Below are 16,989 nucleotides of genomic sequence, written 5' to 3'. Positions count from 1 at the left end.
ACACAGCCAGTCCCTGTGTTACTGTCAGCCCCACACAGTACATGTTACTATCAGCCTCACAGCCAGTCTGTGTTACTGTGGCCACACAGCCCAGTCCCTGTCTTCAATGTCATGCAGCCCAGTCCCTGTGTTACTGTCAGCCCACACACAGCCAGTCCCTGTGTTGCATGGCCCACACACAGCCAGTTCACGTGTGTCAGCCCCACACTGACTGATCCTGTGTTCTGTCAGCCTCTCACACAGCCAGTCCCAGTGTTACTGTCAGCCTCACACACAGCCAGTCCCTGTGTTACTGTCAGCCTCACACACAGCCAGTTCACGTGTTACTGTCAACCCCACACAGCCAGTCCCTGTGTTACTATCAGCCTCACACACAGCCAGTCCCTGTGTTACTGTCAGCCACACACAGCCAGTCCTGTGTTACTGTCAGCCCCACACACAGCCAGTCCCTGTGTTACTGTCAGCCTCTCACACAGCCAGTCCCAGTGCTGTCAGCCTCAGCCAGTCCCTGTTACTGTCAGCCTCACACACAGCCAGTTCACGTGTTACTGTCAGCCCCACACAGCCAGTCCCTGTGTTACTGTCAGCCCCACACACAGCCAGTCCCTGTGTTACTGTCAGCCCCACACAGCCAGTTCACGTCATTACTTCAGCCCCACACAGCCAGTCCTGTGTGTCAGCCCACACAGCCAGTCCTGTGTTACTGTCAGCCCCACACACAGCCAGTCCTGTTGCTGTCCAGCCCCCACAGCCAGTCCCTGTGTTACTGTCAGCCCCCACAGCCAGTCCCTGTGTTACTGTCAGCCCCACACAGCCAGTCCCTGTGTTACTGTCAGCCCCACACGCAGCCAGTTCACGTGTTACTGTCAGCCCCACACAGCCAGTCCCAGTGTTACTGTCAGCCCCACACAGCCAGTCCCTGTGTTACTGTCAGCCCCACACACAGCCAGTCCCTGTGTTACTGTCAGCCCCACACACAGCCAGTCCTGTGTTATTGTCAGCCTCACACACCAGCTGACAATGGCAGAGTAATGGCACATACAAAAGCGTTGCTTCTGTATGCCAGTGTTTCTGGAACCTTTCCTCTGGGACCCCTTAACGTCTCACAATTTAGTTGAAGACCTGAACTACCACAACTTTTTTTTGTTGTATTTAAAATAAATAAATAATGTAATTTAACTCGGCATTATTCAACGACAGAAAGGCTTGATGATCTAAGCTGAGAAGTGTGTTCTCTCTGTAGTAGAACAAAGACATGGTTGGGAGTCCTCCAGGAGAGGTTGGAGAACCGCTGATATACGCCGTCTGGGTTGCTTATAAATGTATTTTACATACATCTTCCAGATCGTCTGAACCTACACGTCATCTACAATGCATTTCAACTGCAAACCCAACTGTGTAAGACTGGCTGTCCTAAATGGAACACTGCTGCCTGTCTTGAATAAAGTGTGATTTTGTCCACGGTGTGTTGCCGTACCTCCTCTGTGTATTTGCCCCGTAGGAGTAGATCTCACTGAGGGAGCTCATGCTGTTGAACTCGTTAATGTGCATCCGGGACTGCTCTGCCAGGTACGCATTCATGTCCTGGTCACTGATGGCCGGCATCTTACTGATGTCTGAGTAGTACCTGTGGAGGTAACACACACAGCAGAATGTATTAGTGAACTGTGTAATCACTACATTTACATACATACACCCCAAAATGCTTTATTCTTGGATTTAAATGTCACGTGTTATTTCAGGGTTGTTTCAAGACAGATGTTTTAGCCTTTAGAATCGTGTATGGAACCTTTATTTAACCAGGCAAGTCAGTTAAGAACAAATTCTTATTTACAAAGACGGCCTACCCCGACCAAACCCTAACGACACTGGGCCAATTGTGCACCGCCCTATGTGACTCCCAATTGTGGCCGGTTGTGATACAGCCTGGAATTGAACCAGGGTCTGTAGTGGCACCTCTTGCACTGAAATGAAGTGCCTTTGACCGCTGCGCCATTCGGGAGCCTAGAATAGGAATCATGTTAGAGACAGTTGTCTCGTCCCCAATCACTTTTCACAGTCTGAGCAGCCCTGACACTCTATAGACATTTACATTTTTCTAATTTAGCAGACGCTCTTATCCAAAGCAATTAGGGTTAGGTGCCTTGCTCAAGGGTACATCGATATATTTTGCACATTGTTGCACATTGTTGGCTAAGGGTTTCAAACCAATGCTCTTAACCCTTAGGCTACCTGCCGCCCTCGTACAAATGGCCTAAAAGCTGCAAAGGCACTTTGCAGTGTATGTGAACCCCCCCCTCTCACACACACAGACTGTGTCTCCAGGAAGCTCTCAGCTGCATCAGGGTAAAGAGGGCTGGAAAGGAGAAGTAATCAGCCAGTGTCAACAGCAGCTGAGGCCCTCTGTCAACTCCTTCATTAAAGATGGTCATTCCTGTTTAATTCCGGCGCCACAACTGCTCCTGGACACCGCAAATTTAGTCTGATAAGTGTGGGGTGGGTGTATGGTGTGTAGTGTGGTATGGTGTGTGGTGTGGTATGGTGTGTGGTGTGGTATGGTGTGTCATGTGGTGTGGTATAGTGTGTGGTGTAGTGTGGTATGGTGTGTGGTGTGGTGTGATGTGTGGTATGGTGTGTAGTGTAGTGTGGTATGGTGTGTGGTGTAGTGTGGTGTGGTGTGATGTGTGGTGTGTGGTGTAGTGTGGTGTGATGTGTGGTATGTGGTGTGGTGTGTGGTGTGATGTGTGGTATGTGGTATGGTGTGTGAAAACCGAGGCTATTAATCTAACAGAGCAGGTTACGCGACAGGTGGGCATTGCAGGTTATTTATTGTAAGGAAAGTCACAGGAAGGTCACACCCACTCACACGTGCCTCGGCCACCTGCGCAGGGCAGGAGGGCAATTGGAGAAAGTGAGTCGTGGGGTTTGAGAGGGAAAGGAAATTGGGAGGGATTTCTGTCTCCAGGTAAAACAGCAGGTCCACCTGACATCTCTGGTTCTAGGTGACGACGTGGGGCCTAATTTCAAATCGTCTCCTTTCTTAGACACTTGATCTAAAACATAGTGGAAAACACACCTAGAGCAGGGGTCAGCAGCCCACGGGCCAAAACTGGCCCGCAAGAGATTCATTTTGGAATTCAGCAATAAAATAAAAAAATATTCGTATGTGATCATGTCTCAACTTAACCAGTTGTTATTTTCCAATATATATCATTATTTATTGGCTTAGTTGTAGTCAATTTGCAGTGTAGAAATGATTATAATTATGTTACGGTCACCCCACCATCCGCTCCGACAAAAATGGTCCTGCAGCTGAATCTAGTTGCCGACCCCTTGGCCACACGGTCCACTTGGAATTGAACATTTGGTATTTGTTATGTGTTATCAGGCTAGGGGAATTGAACATTTGGTATTTGTTATGTGTTATCAGGCTAGGGGAATTGAACATTTGGTATTTGTTATGTGTTATCAGGCTAGGGGAATTGAACATTTGGTATTTGTTATGTGTTATCAGGCTAGGGGAATTGAACATTTGGTATTTGTTATGTGTTATCAGGCTAGGGGAATTGAACATTTGGTATTTGTTATGTGTTATCAGGCTAGGGGAATTGAACATTTGGTATTTGTTATGTGTTATCAGGCTAGGGGAATTGGGTCCTGCCATGCTTGATGTTGACATCCAATGAATGGTAGAATCAGTTAATGAATGCAAAATCCAGTTAACAGCCTCCTTCTGTTCAGAGGTCTACCCCCCCCGGGGGGAGTTGTGTCTACACCCCCCCATCCGAGCAGAGGGTCAAATGAACTGCATATATGACATGTCTGAGGAACTTGTCATTGTCTGGGGCCAATTAAATCCCACCTCAAATACCTCTCCAACTGAATGGAATGAATATAAACAGTCTGTCTGTAGTTGGAGGCTCTGGGGGAACATGCATGTCCAACCCTTGCAAACCACTCCAACCATCAAATTGTGCCAGTGTGACATAAATCAACAAGACCCCAACACAACTTAGATCCTGTAAGATGTCAGCTTTCATAAAAGTGCTGAGTTAGTGAGATACAGTTGTAGGAACTCATGTACGGCCGAGACCCACAGGATTTCTTCCTTGTGTCAAATCATATCAGATTGCTTTTCTGTGGACGTCATACAGTAATAACATGTTAAGGTAGAGTCTTCCCAGAGGGGCACAGCTCCACTACAAGACCAGAGGCAAACTGCCTGATCCCCAAACGTACCATGACCAAGCTATAGGCTTCCATTATGGTGCTGCTACCCCTCTACAATAACCGCTAACCTCCACAGCGCTTATGAAGATGTAGAACGGAGGAGAAATCACAGGAAGACATGTATTTGTGCCTGAGTATTCCTCTCACTCCGCCTTCCTTCTTTAGTTAAACTCTGCAGTCTGTCTCTTTGAAGTGTTTTTACACGGAGTGACTGAAGTGTCTGTCGGGCTGGATTGGAAGCAGAGTTGAAGACCGGTGGATGTGTGTGTTACAGATTTGTGTGTGTGTGTGTGTGTGTGGGGGGGGGGGGAAGAGAGAGAGTGGGAAGAAAGAGTGAAGCAATAGTGGGGAGAGAGGGAGAGGGGAGTTGGGAGAGAGGGGGAAGGGAGTGGGGGAGAGGGGGAAGTGGGGGAGTGGGGGGAGAGTGGGGGGAGAGAGTGGGGAGGGGGGAGGGAGTGGGAGGGAGGGGGAAGGGAGTGGGAGAGGGGGAAGGGAAGGGAGAGTGGGGAGAGAGGGGGAGGGAGTGGGGAGAGAGGGGGAAGGGAGTGGGGAGAGAGGGGGAAGGGAGTGGGGAGAGTGGGGAAGGGAGTGGGGAGAGAGTGGGGGAGAGGGGGAGGGGAGTTGGGGAGGAGGGAAGGGAGTTGGGAGAGGAGGGGGAGGAGGAGGGGAGTGGGGAGAGAGGGGGAAGGGAGAGGGGGAGAGAGGGGGAGAGTGGGGAGAGAGGGGGAGGGGAGTTGGGGAGAGGGAGGAAGGGAGTTGGGAGGGAGGAGGAACGGAGTTGGGAGAGAGGAGGAGGGAGAGGGGGAGAGAGGAGGAAGGGAGAGTGGGGAGAGAGGAGGAAGGGAGAGTGGGGAGAGAGGAGGAAGGGAGAGTTGGGGAGAGGAGGAAGGGAGAGTGGGGGAGAGAGATGAAGAGAAGGAAGAGTGTGGGGAGAGACTTGAGCTTGTCTCAGGTGTTGGACTCGATGACAGTTGCTATCCATTATAGAGCTGCGATTGGTTGGCCAAAATTCATGGACAGTGCTTAGCGAAGGGTCAATTGTATATAGATGGGCAAATTAAATTGTGTGAATATGCTGATGGTCTCAATGCACATCACAACCTTCAGGTAGGCTTTGCCAATCAACAAGACTGTGAGATCTAATTTGCCTATCCTGATTGTGAGATGTAAGCACTGCTGGGTTTATACACACACTATTTTGAGATTTAATTTGTTAATTAAGATTGATGTCAATGACGTGGAGGGACTAATCATACTACAATTACACTAAATTAGATCTCACAAAATATGGATTGATCAACTAAACATCACCTATAGAAACATTACATCTCAGAATCATGTGGATGCTAATATGGATTTTCTGCAAAGACTCCTGACCTTAGACATGAATACTTCCTTCAAAGACTTTTATGCTTCAGAAATAAACGCCAACTGTTCCACAGGTAATAGGACCGTCACATGGCTTCAGTGTGGACAGGAAGTCTCTGATTAGAATCGTATCACTTTCCCGATCTCCCACGGCTGCCGGACCCCGTCAGCATCTCCCGCTCCTAATGCCACATGACACGTCAACAGTTTACTCACTAGCTGCAGGTCAGACTCAGCCTGTGAAACGGGTCCTTATCAGTAATCACCTCACGCGCCCAAGTCGCAAGACAAGAGCAGGGAACGCTAACAGGAACGCTAACAGGAACACGTTGATATGAAGCTTAACAACCTCTAGATTGGCACGGCTGCTTTCAGTTAAATAGTAGTGATTCATCTTTACAGAGAACTACACTACCCATGATTCCCTTGTCTTTACAATTGTGGTTTGGTTCTGAGAATGTCAACATGTAGAACACAGGAGGTTGGTGGCACCTTAATATGGGAGAACGGGCTCGTGGTAATGACTGGAGAGGAATCAGAGGAATGGTATCAAATCCATCAAACACATGATTTCCATGGTTACTAGGTGTTTGATGACATTCCATTTGCTCTGTTCTGGACATTATTGTCAGCCGTCCTCCCCTCACCAGCCTCCTGTGATGTATAATCTCTGTCTGCATACCCTGTGTGTTTCTATCCCTCCCTCACCAGCCTCCTATGATATATAATCTCTGTCTGCATACCCTGTGTGTTTTTATCCCTCCATCACCAGCCTCCTATGATGTATAATCTCTGTCTGTATACCCTGTGTGTTTCTATCCCTCCCTCACCAGCCTCCTATGATGTATCATCTCTGTCTGTATACCCTGTGTGTTTCTATCCCTCCCTCATCAGCCACCTATGATGTAGAATCTCTGTCTGCATACCCTGTGTGTTTCTATCCCTCCCTCATCAGCCTCCTATGATGTATAATCTCTGTCTGCATACCCTGTGTGTTTCTATCCCTCCCTCACCAGCCTCCTATGATGTATAATCTCTGTCTGCATACCCTGTGTGTTTCTATCCCTCCCTCATCAGCCTCCTATGATGTATAATCTCTGTCTGCATACCCTGTGTGTTTCTATCCCTCCCTCACCAGCCTCCTGTGATGTAGAATCTCTGTCTGCATACCCTGTGTGTTTCTATCCCTCCCTCATCAGCCTCCTATGATGTATAATCTCTGTCTGCATACCCTGTGTGTTTCTATCCCTCCCTCATCAGCCTCCTATGATGTATAATCTCTGTCTGCATACCCTGTGTGTTTCTATCCCTCCCTCACCAGCCTCCTATGATGTATAATCTCTGTCTGCATACCCTGTGTGTTTCTATCCCTCCCTCACCAGCCTCCTATGATGTATAATCTCTGTCTGCATACCCTGTGTGTTTCTATCCCTCCCTCACCAGCCTCCTGTGATGTAGAATCTCTGTCTGCATACCCTGTGTGTTCCTATCCCTCCCTCACCAGCCTCCTATGATGTATAATCTCTGTCTGCATACCCTGTGTGTTTCTATCCCTCCCTCATCAGCCTCCTATGATGTAGAATCTCTGTCTGTATACCCTGTTTGTTTTTAATCTGAGGTTGATTGAGTATTTCAGCTATTTGAATTGAACATTTCCTGTCCAAATAATGAATAGCACCTGGGTCAACAGAGATAATGACACAGATGGTCTGATACTACTGTACGTACAGTAGGCCCATTGAACCTTTGTATTGCAACACATCACAACCACGCATCCCTACCTGAGCCCTACTCAAATCCACACAATCACACTCCACACACCTCTGTCCCGTGGACTGCCAGGCCTCGTGAAGACTAAGGGCTTCAATCTGTATCGCTGAAGTTCAGTGCTATAGTGCGATTGAAATTGAAAGGTCATTTCCTATTGAGCCCACATGTGCAGGGTTTACTGTAAATGCAGTCTCAGCTAACCTGGGAACACTGCCTTTACATTTCTATTGCACTGTAGCGCCTGCTCTTCAGCGCTGTGGATTGATCAAGTCCTTATGCTAAACTGTCTCATCCATATTTAAAGCAGCAAACAACCATAAGCAACCATCCTCTGAAGGGGAGTAACTATAAGATAACCCATCTATATATCACTGGGACTAACTATAAGATAACCCATCTATATATTACTGGGACTAACTATAAGATAACCCATCTATATATCACTGGGACTAACTATAAGATAACCCATCTATAGATCACTGGGACTAACTATAAGATAACCCATCTATAGATCACTGGGACTAACTATAAGATAACCCATCTATAGATCACTGGGACTAACTATAAGATAACCCATCTATATATCACTGGGACTAACTATAAGAGCAAATCAAATCAAATCAAATTGTATTCATCACATAAACAAGTGAGACTATATACAGGGGGTACCAGTACAGAGTCAATGTGTGGGGGAACCGGTTAGTTGAGGTAATTGAGGTAATATGTACCTGTAGGTGGAGTTAAAGTGACTATGCATAGATTATAAACAGAGAGTAGCAGCAGCGTAAAAGAAGGATCTGGGTAGCCCTTTGATTAGCTGTTCAAGAGTCTTAAGGTTTGGGGATAGAAGCTGTTCAGAAGCCTTTTGGGCCTCGACTTGGCGCTCCGGTACCACTTGCCATGCGGTAGCAGAGAGAACAGTCTATGACTAGGGTGGCTGGAGCCTTGATCATATAGATCATGCACCGTTAATATAAAACACACACGCACATGCTGACACACACACACAGTGTCCCAGCACACATTCACACATACACTCAGCCTGATGAATACGATACTAGACAAAACTCCTCGTTGGGTTTCAGTAATACAGTACATACACATACAGTACATCCCTGTCCTGCGGCTGGTGCTGAGCACTAACACAGAAATACTTTGGGACCGCTTCACAAGCCCATCTTTTATTCAGCACTCTACCACTGACCAAATAAATGGAATACAACTCTAATTTGGACAAATGACCACCACTACTGCTGTGCAGTGGTAATCTCCTAACTGCACACACACATGGGTGTACCTGGGCAGGACAGAGAACTCACTGTGGCTCTCTGTCTGTGCCTGTCTCCCCTCTACCTCTCCAGCATTAGGAGGCACTGCCATCCATTCCCAGTGGGTTTTCATTTGGAGTCTCCTCCATGGCCCAGGGATCACAACACTACAGCCCTACTGTGTGTACTTATGAGACAAGGGGCAGACTACAGTCTATCAGGGATGTTTATGGATAAAATGGCTGGCACTCATCTATAGGACGACAGAACCACATGATGAACTGTCCTCTCATGTTACACTCACATGTAGGTCTATATAGAAACTGGAAAAGAGAGAGACATGACATGTAGCTGTACACACACACACACACACACGCACACGCACACACACACACACACACATCCCAAACCAGCCCCCCTAACTCACACACACACACATCAAACCAACCCCCCCAACTCACACACACCAAACCAGCCCCCCCTCGCCTCACCTCACACACACAGTACACAAACTCCGCAAACCACCCCCTACCCCTCACAAACACACACCCATCCCATCATCCTCTCACCTCTCCACCCAGCTCTTGTAACTGGGGATGTCCTTGGCATAGAGCAGCTTGTTGGAGGGGGAGTCCTTGCCCAGGCGGTGTTCTGAGGTAGAGCAGGAGTCCATGAAGGTCTGGGCCACCACAGACAGACAGGCGTCCGTGATGCTGCTCTTGTGGATGTCGAACACAAACTGGGGGTTCTTGATCACATTCACCCAGAACCTCAGAGGTAGGCTATTGGGGAGAGACAGAGAGAGTTAGGGAATATCATGTCATCCTGGAACGTCAGAACCTTAGAGGTGGGCTATTGGGGAGAGACAGAGAGAGTTAGTGAATATCATGTCATCCTGTCAGAACCTTAGAGGTCAGAGACAGAGAGAGTTAGGGAATATCATGTCATCCTGGACGGAACCTCAGAGGTGGGCTATTGGGGAGAGACAGAGAGAGTTAGGGAATATCATGTCATCCTGGAACGTCAGAACCTTAGAGGTGGGCTATTGGGGAGAGACAGAGAGAGTTAGTGAATATCATGTCATCCTGGAACGTCAGAACCTTAGAGGTGGGCTATTGGGGAGAGACAGAGAGAGTTAGTGAATATCATGTCATCCTGGAACGTCAGAACCTTAGAGGTGGGCTATTGGGGAGAGACAGAGAGAGTTAGTGAATATCATGTCATCCTGGAACGTCAGAACCTTAGAGGTGGGCTATTGGGGAGAGACAGAGAGAGTTAGGGAATATCATGTCATCCTGGAACGTCAGAACCTTAGAGGTGGGCTATTGGGGAGAGACAGAGAGAGTTAGTGAATATCATGTCATCCTGGAACGTCAGAACCTCAGAGGTAGGCTATTGGGGAGAGAGAGAGTTAGTGAATATCATGTCATCCTGGAACGTCAGAACCTTAGAGGTGGGCTATTGGGGAGAGACAGAGAGTTAGGGAATATCATGTCATCCTGGAACGTCAGAACCTTAGAGGTGGGCTATTGGGGAGAGACAGAGAGAGTTAGGGAATATCATGTCATCCTGGAACGTCAGAACCTTAGAGGTGGGCTATAGAGGAGACATCATGTAAACACAACACCCTGGCCTTACAGGGGACAGAGAACAGTCTATTACCATAACATACACCAGGTACATTTCTAGGAATGCCTCTCTGTGGCAGAACACAACAAATGAAACAGAAGACATCAAGGTGATTTTCTACATTCAGACTTAAATAACAATCCTTGTACAAATCCAAATCCAAGCAGATTACATCCCTGAACATACAACAACTCACATTGGTTAAAGCCAGCCGGTGGGTGTGGTGGGTCTGAGCTAACACATTCAGTGGCAGAAGGGAATGAGGACCCATTCACTTTGCAATCTAGTACACGGCTTGTTGCTGACGCGTTCTATTTGATGTTTGCGCGATTTAATAAAGCCCTAATCTTAAAAGCAGGCAACGCCAGGGCTTCATGGTTTCCAGCTGTGTCTGGGGGCTTCACACCAACACGGTTCATATTGCCTTGTTTAGACATGCGGCCCATTCCATGCCTGTCTAGAATAATCAAAACACAAGTCTGTTTATTTGTTGGCCTTGGAACGAATGAAGGGAGGGAGCACAGGTGCTAGTGTGTGTTACAGATCAGGTGGTATAAAGACAGGACTGAGAATTGCTTAGATTTCCTTCCTTCTCTCTCTCTCTCTCATTAACTGGGCAGCATGGTTTTGGATGATGCGGCAAAAGCCACACCGGCAAGACACTGCAGTCTCGAGGATGGACCGACTGTGTGTGCAACATCAGGGAGGAGAGAGAAAAAAACACTGAAACATTTGAATAACCCCTTTCCTGACATGTCCTACCCCCAACCTGCTGTACGACCTAACAAAAGAGGATTTGGCAAGGGAACCTTGGCATTATGACTCTGAATTAATCTGGACGAATCTTCTAGGATTAGCGGCCGGATCAAAGGATATTAACACCGCCGCGATGCAAGTCTTGATTGTCGTCAATCTGGCGCAGCTGGCCAATACTAGGTTAAGGTCTAGATGGTTTCCGAGGGGAAAGGTCAGATTTAAAGAGTCTATTGTTCTATTTCTGGGCCAGGTCCATAATGATATTTAGATTTCAGTGAATGTGACACAATACAGGTTTATCTGACAAATTATCACTAGGAAACGATAGAGAGCTGTGCTTGCAGTGTGGCAATTGTTCTGCCAATACCTTCGTACAACCTAACTTTTCCCCAAATTTTAAAGCTTTTTCCCCAAACTGTAAAGCTTTTTCCCCAAACTGTAAAGCTTTTTCCCCAAACTGTAAAGCTTTTTGCCCCAAACTGTAAAGCTTTTTCCCCAAACTGTAAAGGTTTTTCTCCAAACTGTAAAGCTTTTTCTCCAAACTGTAAAGCTTTTTCTCCAAACTGTAAAGCTTTTTCTCCAAACTGTAAAGATTTTTCCCCAAACTGTAAAGATATTTCCCCAAACTGTAAAGCTTTTTCTTCAATCTGTAAAGCTTTTTCATTAAACTGTAAAGCTTTTTCCCCAAACTGTAAAGCTTTTTCTCCAAACTGTAAAGCTTTTTCTCCAAACTGTAAAGCTTTTTCTCCAAACTGTAAAGCTTTTTCTCCAAACTGTAAAGCTTTTTCTCCAAACTGTAAAGCTTTTTCTCCAAACTGTAAAGCTTTTTCTCCAAACTGTAAAGCTTTTTCTCCAAACTGTAAAGCTTTTCTTCAAACTGTAAAGCTTTTTCCCCAAACTGTAAAGCTTTTTCTCCAAACTGTAAAGCTTTTCTCCAAACTGTAAAGCTTTTCTCCAAACTGTAAAACTTTTCCCCCAAACTGTAAAGTATGTTATTCATACTGTGGTGTCCAGGATGGAAGCCCAGGCTAGACTGGCACGGGTATGAATGAAGACCTGACTTCTGCCCAAGTGGTATTTGGTTGTTGTGCAACTTTACATTGATTGTTGTCTGTGGGGGACGTTTCATTGTCTTGGATGTTTGATCAGATATAACATATCCAATGAGTCCAAACACATTGGGGTATATGGAGAGCAACTGTGCCCTTGGAACTCACATCTTCTGACGTATTTTAAAGATGTTTGAATGCAGTTATGACACTGCTTTTTTCTTTACAGAGACGAAGCTAAAGTCTTCACTCAGATACTGAATGTGGCTCTGTGATCTGTCAACGGTCAGTCAGACAGGGACAACCCTTTTACTCAGGGAAGGAGAGAGTGTACAGCACTGAGGCACGACACTACAGAGTATTGTCCAGGCCTAGTGAGTGATTAGCCAGGTCCCAGAACAGTTTGTGCGGTCCTGCCAACTCCTATGGTTTATCCTGTAAATGTTATTATACATTTTTGTTGGGCAGTTCGGAGTTGTCATTGTGCATGGAGTTGTATGGGTTGTTGAACTTTGAGGTCAATGGTTTTGTTTGGCATTTTGGGGTGAAGGATCAGTCGGTTTGTGGGTCCATTACCATCCAATCCCCCTAAAGTGACTTTGGGCTTCTTGAAAAGCACTTCAAATAAAATGTATTATCATTATGGTCATTGTCATGGCTAGTGAGTGTTGGCCTAGCTAACATCAGCAGGACTAATCGCTTGGTTTCCACAGAAAGAGGACGGATTAAAGGTAAATATTGACCCAATATCCACAAATCAAATGAAACAACAGTGTAATCTTGGATCAATACTGATCCATGGTTCTGGTACTCATACTGGAGCCTGTATTCAGGCTGGGTAGAAGTAGAATGTAATGTCTATATGGAGAATGTGATTTAGTGTAATATCACTGTAACATCTCCGCTGTCAACCTTCAGGGATGTGTCTTCCTGTCTGCTGCTGTCATTGGGAGAGTGTGGTGGGTTTATGTGATTAAGGACACAGATGAGTTGTGTGTGCTGTGCAATGCGGGCATGTGTGTGCCAGTCTGCTCTAGAAGCTGGTCATTAAAACGCTGCTTGCTGAAGGAACACACACTGAAGAAAGAGGATGAGAGGGAGATGTCGACACACTGACTGCTGATCCAAAAGATACCATCTGGAGGAGCTCTAGGAGCCTAACTCAAACACACACACACACACACACACACACACACACACACACACACACACACACACACACACACACTGATGCAGAAAGGCATGCACTCGCACAGGTATTTAAACAGATGCACAATGCATGAACACACACACACCCCACAAACGCTCTCTCTCTCAAACCATTAGTAATGAGGAGGGCAAGTAAAGGTCATATGCTGGGGGACAGTGGAGGCAGGTGGGAGGAGCTATATGAGGATGGGCTCATTGTAATGGCTGGAATGGAATCCATGGAACAGAGTCAAACATGGTTTCCATGTGGTTGATATGTTTGGTACCATTTCATGTATTCCATTCCAGCTATTATAATGAGCCCGTCCTCCTATAGCTCTTCCCACCAGCCGTCTATGCTGTGGGATGATTACACAGTCAACCATGGTGGATGATCACACAGTCAACCATGTTGGATGATCGCACAGTCAACCATGTTGGATGATCGCACAGTCAACCATGGTGGATGATCGCACAGTCAACCATGGTGGATGATCGCACAGTCAGCCATGGTGGATGACCACACAGTCAGCCATGGTGGATGACCACACAGTCAACCATGGTGGATGATCGAGTCAGCCATGGTGGATGACCACACAGTCAACCATGGTGGATGACCACACAGTCAGCCATGGTGGATGACCACACAGTCAACCATGGTGGATGATCACACAGTCAGCCATGGTGGATGACCACACAGTCAGCCATGGTGGATGACCACACAGTCAACCATGGTGGATGACCACACAGTCAGCCATGGTGGATGACCACACAGTCAGCCATGGTGGATGACCACCCGCACAGTCAGCCATGGTGGATGACCACACATGGTGGATGATCAGCTCAACCATGGTGGATGACCAGTCACAATGGTGGACAGCCAATGGTGGATGACCACACAGTCAACCATGGTGGATGACCACACAGTCAGCCATGGTGGATGATCAGTCAACCAGTCAACCATGGTGGATGACCACACAGATTGCACAGTCAACCATGGTGGATGACCACACAGTCAGCCATGGTGGATGACCACACATGGTGGAGTCAGCCATGGTGGAGGACCACACAGTCAGCCATGGTGGATGACCACACAGTCAGCCATGGTGGATGACCACACAGTCAACCATGGTGGATGATCACACAGTCAACCATGGTGGATGACCACACAGTCAGCCATGGTGGATGACCACACAGTCAACCATGGTGGATGATCACACAGTCAGCCATGGTGGATGACCACACAGTCAGCCATGCACTAGACTGAGTGATGATGAAAGGTCTGTCTGTCAGAGGCTCTTCCTGTACCAGCCTGCTTCTGGGAATCAAACAATATGGCTGACAGGAAAATAGACTATTATCGACCCTAAACAAATAAAAACTGCCTATTATACCTATTAGGAACTATTATACCTATTATACCTACGCCTCACATGAATTGAGTCTACTAACATGGTCTACATATCTTTGAATAACTGCAGCACAGAAAATAGTCTAGACTCTCACCCAGAGACGTGACAATGACAGGATTGTTTCTTGGAAACCACACACAGCTGTGTGTCTCTCCATTTCAATCTCAGGTTAGGATGGATTATTTCAACCTATCTCTGATGCTGGAGAATTACACAGGGCAGAGAATCATCTGGTTTGAAGGATATGTCCCCACTGCTTGGTGGAGAACAGGGGACATGGTGCTCTGAGCTGGCTGGGTGTATTTACTCATCTGGTTTGAAGGACATGTCCCCACTGCTTGGTGGAGAACAGGGGACATGGTGCTCTGAGCTGGCTGGGTGTATTTACTCATCTGGTTTGAAGGATATGTCCCCACTGCTTGGTGGAGAACAGGGGACATGGTGCTCTGAGCTGGCTGGGTGTATTTACTAATCTGGTTTGAAGGATATGTCCCCACTGCTTGGTGTAGAACAGGGGACATGGTGCTCTGAGCTGGCTGGGTGTATTTACTCATCTGGTTTGAAGGACATGTCCCCACTGCTTGGTGGAGAACAGGGGACATGGTGCTCTGAGCTGGCTGGGTGTATTTACTCATCTGGTTTGAAGGATATGTCCCCACTGCTTGGTGGAGAACAGGGGACATGGTGCTCTGAGCTGGCTGAGTGTATTTACTGATCTAGTTTGAAGGATATGTCCCCACTGCTTGGTGGAGAACAGGGGACATGGTGCTCTGAGCTGGCTGGGTATATTTACTCATCTGGTTTGAAGGATATGTCCCCACTGCTTGGTGGAGAACAGGGGACATGGTGCTCTGAGCTGGCTGGGTGTATTTACTAATCTGGTTTGAAGGATATGTCCCCACTGCTTGGTGGAGAACAGGGGACATGGTGCTCTGAGCTGGCTGGGTGTATTTACTAATCTGGTTTGAAGGATATGTCCCCACTGCTTGGTGTAGAACAGGGGACATGGTGCTCTGAGCTGGCTGGGTGTATTTACTAACCTGGTTTGAAGGATATGTCCCCACTGCTTGGTGTAGAACAGGGGACATGGTGCTCTGAGCTGGCAGGGTGCAGAAGGCACTAAGCGTTGTGTAAGCGTTACCAGTGTGTTATGATAAAGGACTGTTTAACGTTTCCCCTCTTGCGAGAGTGATTGCATTAATGTCTATTGTAAGAGCGACCTACAGAGCTCTTGGAAAACACTTAACACGCTCTTTTGCAAATGGTGCAATAACGCAGTCACTGGAAAGGATACAAATTAGGACCATGAAGTAAATAGTCTCTCTTTCCCCCTCTCTCTCCACTCTCCTCCGGCCGACTGCCCCACAAATCAATTCCCAGCCCCATGGTCCTTTGGGCCGGAGCTGAGTGATGCATGATGGGACCATGGCGAAGGCCAGGGGCTAATGAGTTATTAGCGTGGTGTTTAACTCCCACTGAGTCCATTTCCTCTTCTCCTCCACCCCCTCCTCTCCTCCTCTCTTCCTCTTTCCCTCATTCTAATCCACTCCAGGTTATTTAACCCTGCCACCCCTTCAGGAGGGGGACACAGGTCTAAATTAATCAGAGGATATTCACTTGGAGTCCACTTCCTTCACCTAGCCTCCCTGGTTTCCTCGCCCTGGCGACGACGGGCGGCTCGTTCCCGGTCGGTCACCATGGTAATGTCAGAGCTGGCTGCCCTGATTGGTTGCCTGTGGGATTAGCTCTTCGTCATTGGATTTAATGAAGATTGTTCACACACTCCATGGTTCATTCAGTAGGCATGGTGGTGGTGGTGGAGCAGGGAGACATATTTAAGGCAGTGCCATCTTCTCTCTGATAAACTTCTGTGTGTATATGTGTGTGTGTGTGTATATACAAGAGTGTACATGTGTCTGTGTTTCTACCCGTGTGTGCGTGTGTGTGTGTGTGTGTGTGTGTGTGTGTGTGTGTGTGTGTGTGTGTGGGGGGGGGGTTGCCGTACACTTCCAATGTTAACCTGTTAGCACAGTACACAGTAAAACAACAGAAAAGGCCAGATGTCGCCAGTGTCTCACCAGTTGCTTTTCCATGTGTGTCTGACATGCGGGTCATGGATGCTGTGCTTGTCAGCCTGCTCATCCAGGAAGTCAAACATGTACTTGATGGCCAGGGGCAGGGCGCTGCCTCGGTGGGCCGTGCTGAAGATGGTCTCAAACAGGTCGTCCACAAACTTCTGTAAAGTGCCCTGTGGAAGCAGAGAGATCAGCAGTGAGCGACAGACAACACACACAAAGACAGAGAGAATGGCGACAGGTG

General features: G+C 47.3%; 1 pseudogene; it reads right to left on the bottom strand.

The window, feature by feature from the left end:
- Positions 1-16,989, bottom strand: part of LOC135516591 (plexin-A4-like) — a 76,343-nt pseudogene that overhangs the window by 49,700 nt on the left and 9,654 nt on the right.

Source organism: Oncorhynchus masou, chromosome 27 (genome assembly GCF_036934945.1).
Source record: "Oncorhynchus masou masou isolate Uvic2021 chromosome 27, UVic_Omas_1.1, whole genome shotgun sequence".
Taxonomy (NCBI): Eukaryota; Metazoa; Chordata; class Actinopteri; order Salmoniformes; family Salmonidae; genus Oncorhynchus; species Oncorhynchus masou.
Note: the sequence above shows the minus strand (reverse complement) of the source record. Positions and strands in the feature narration are given on the sequence as shown.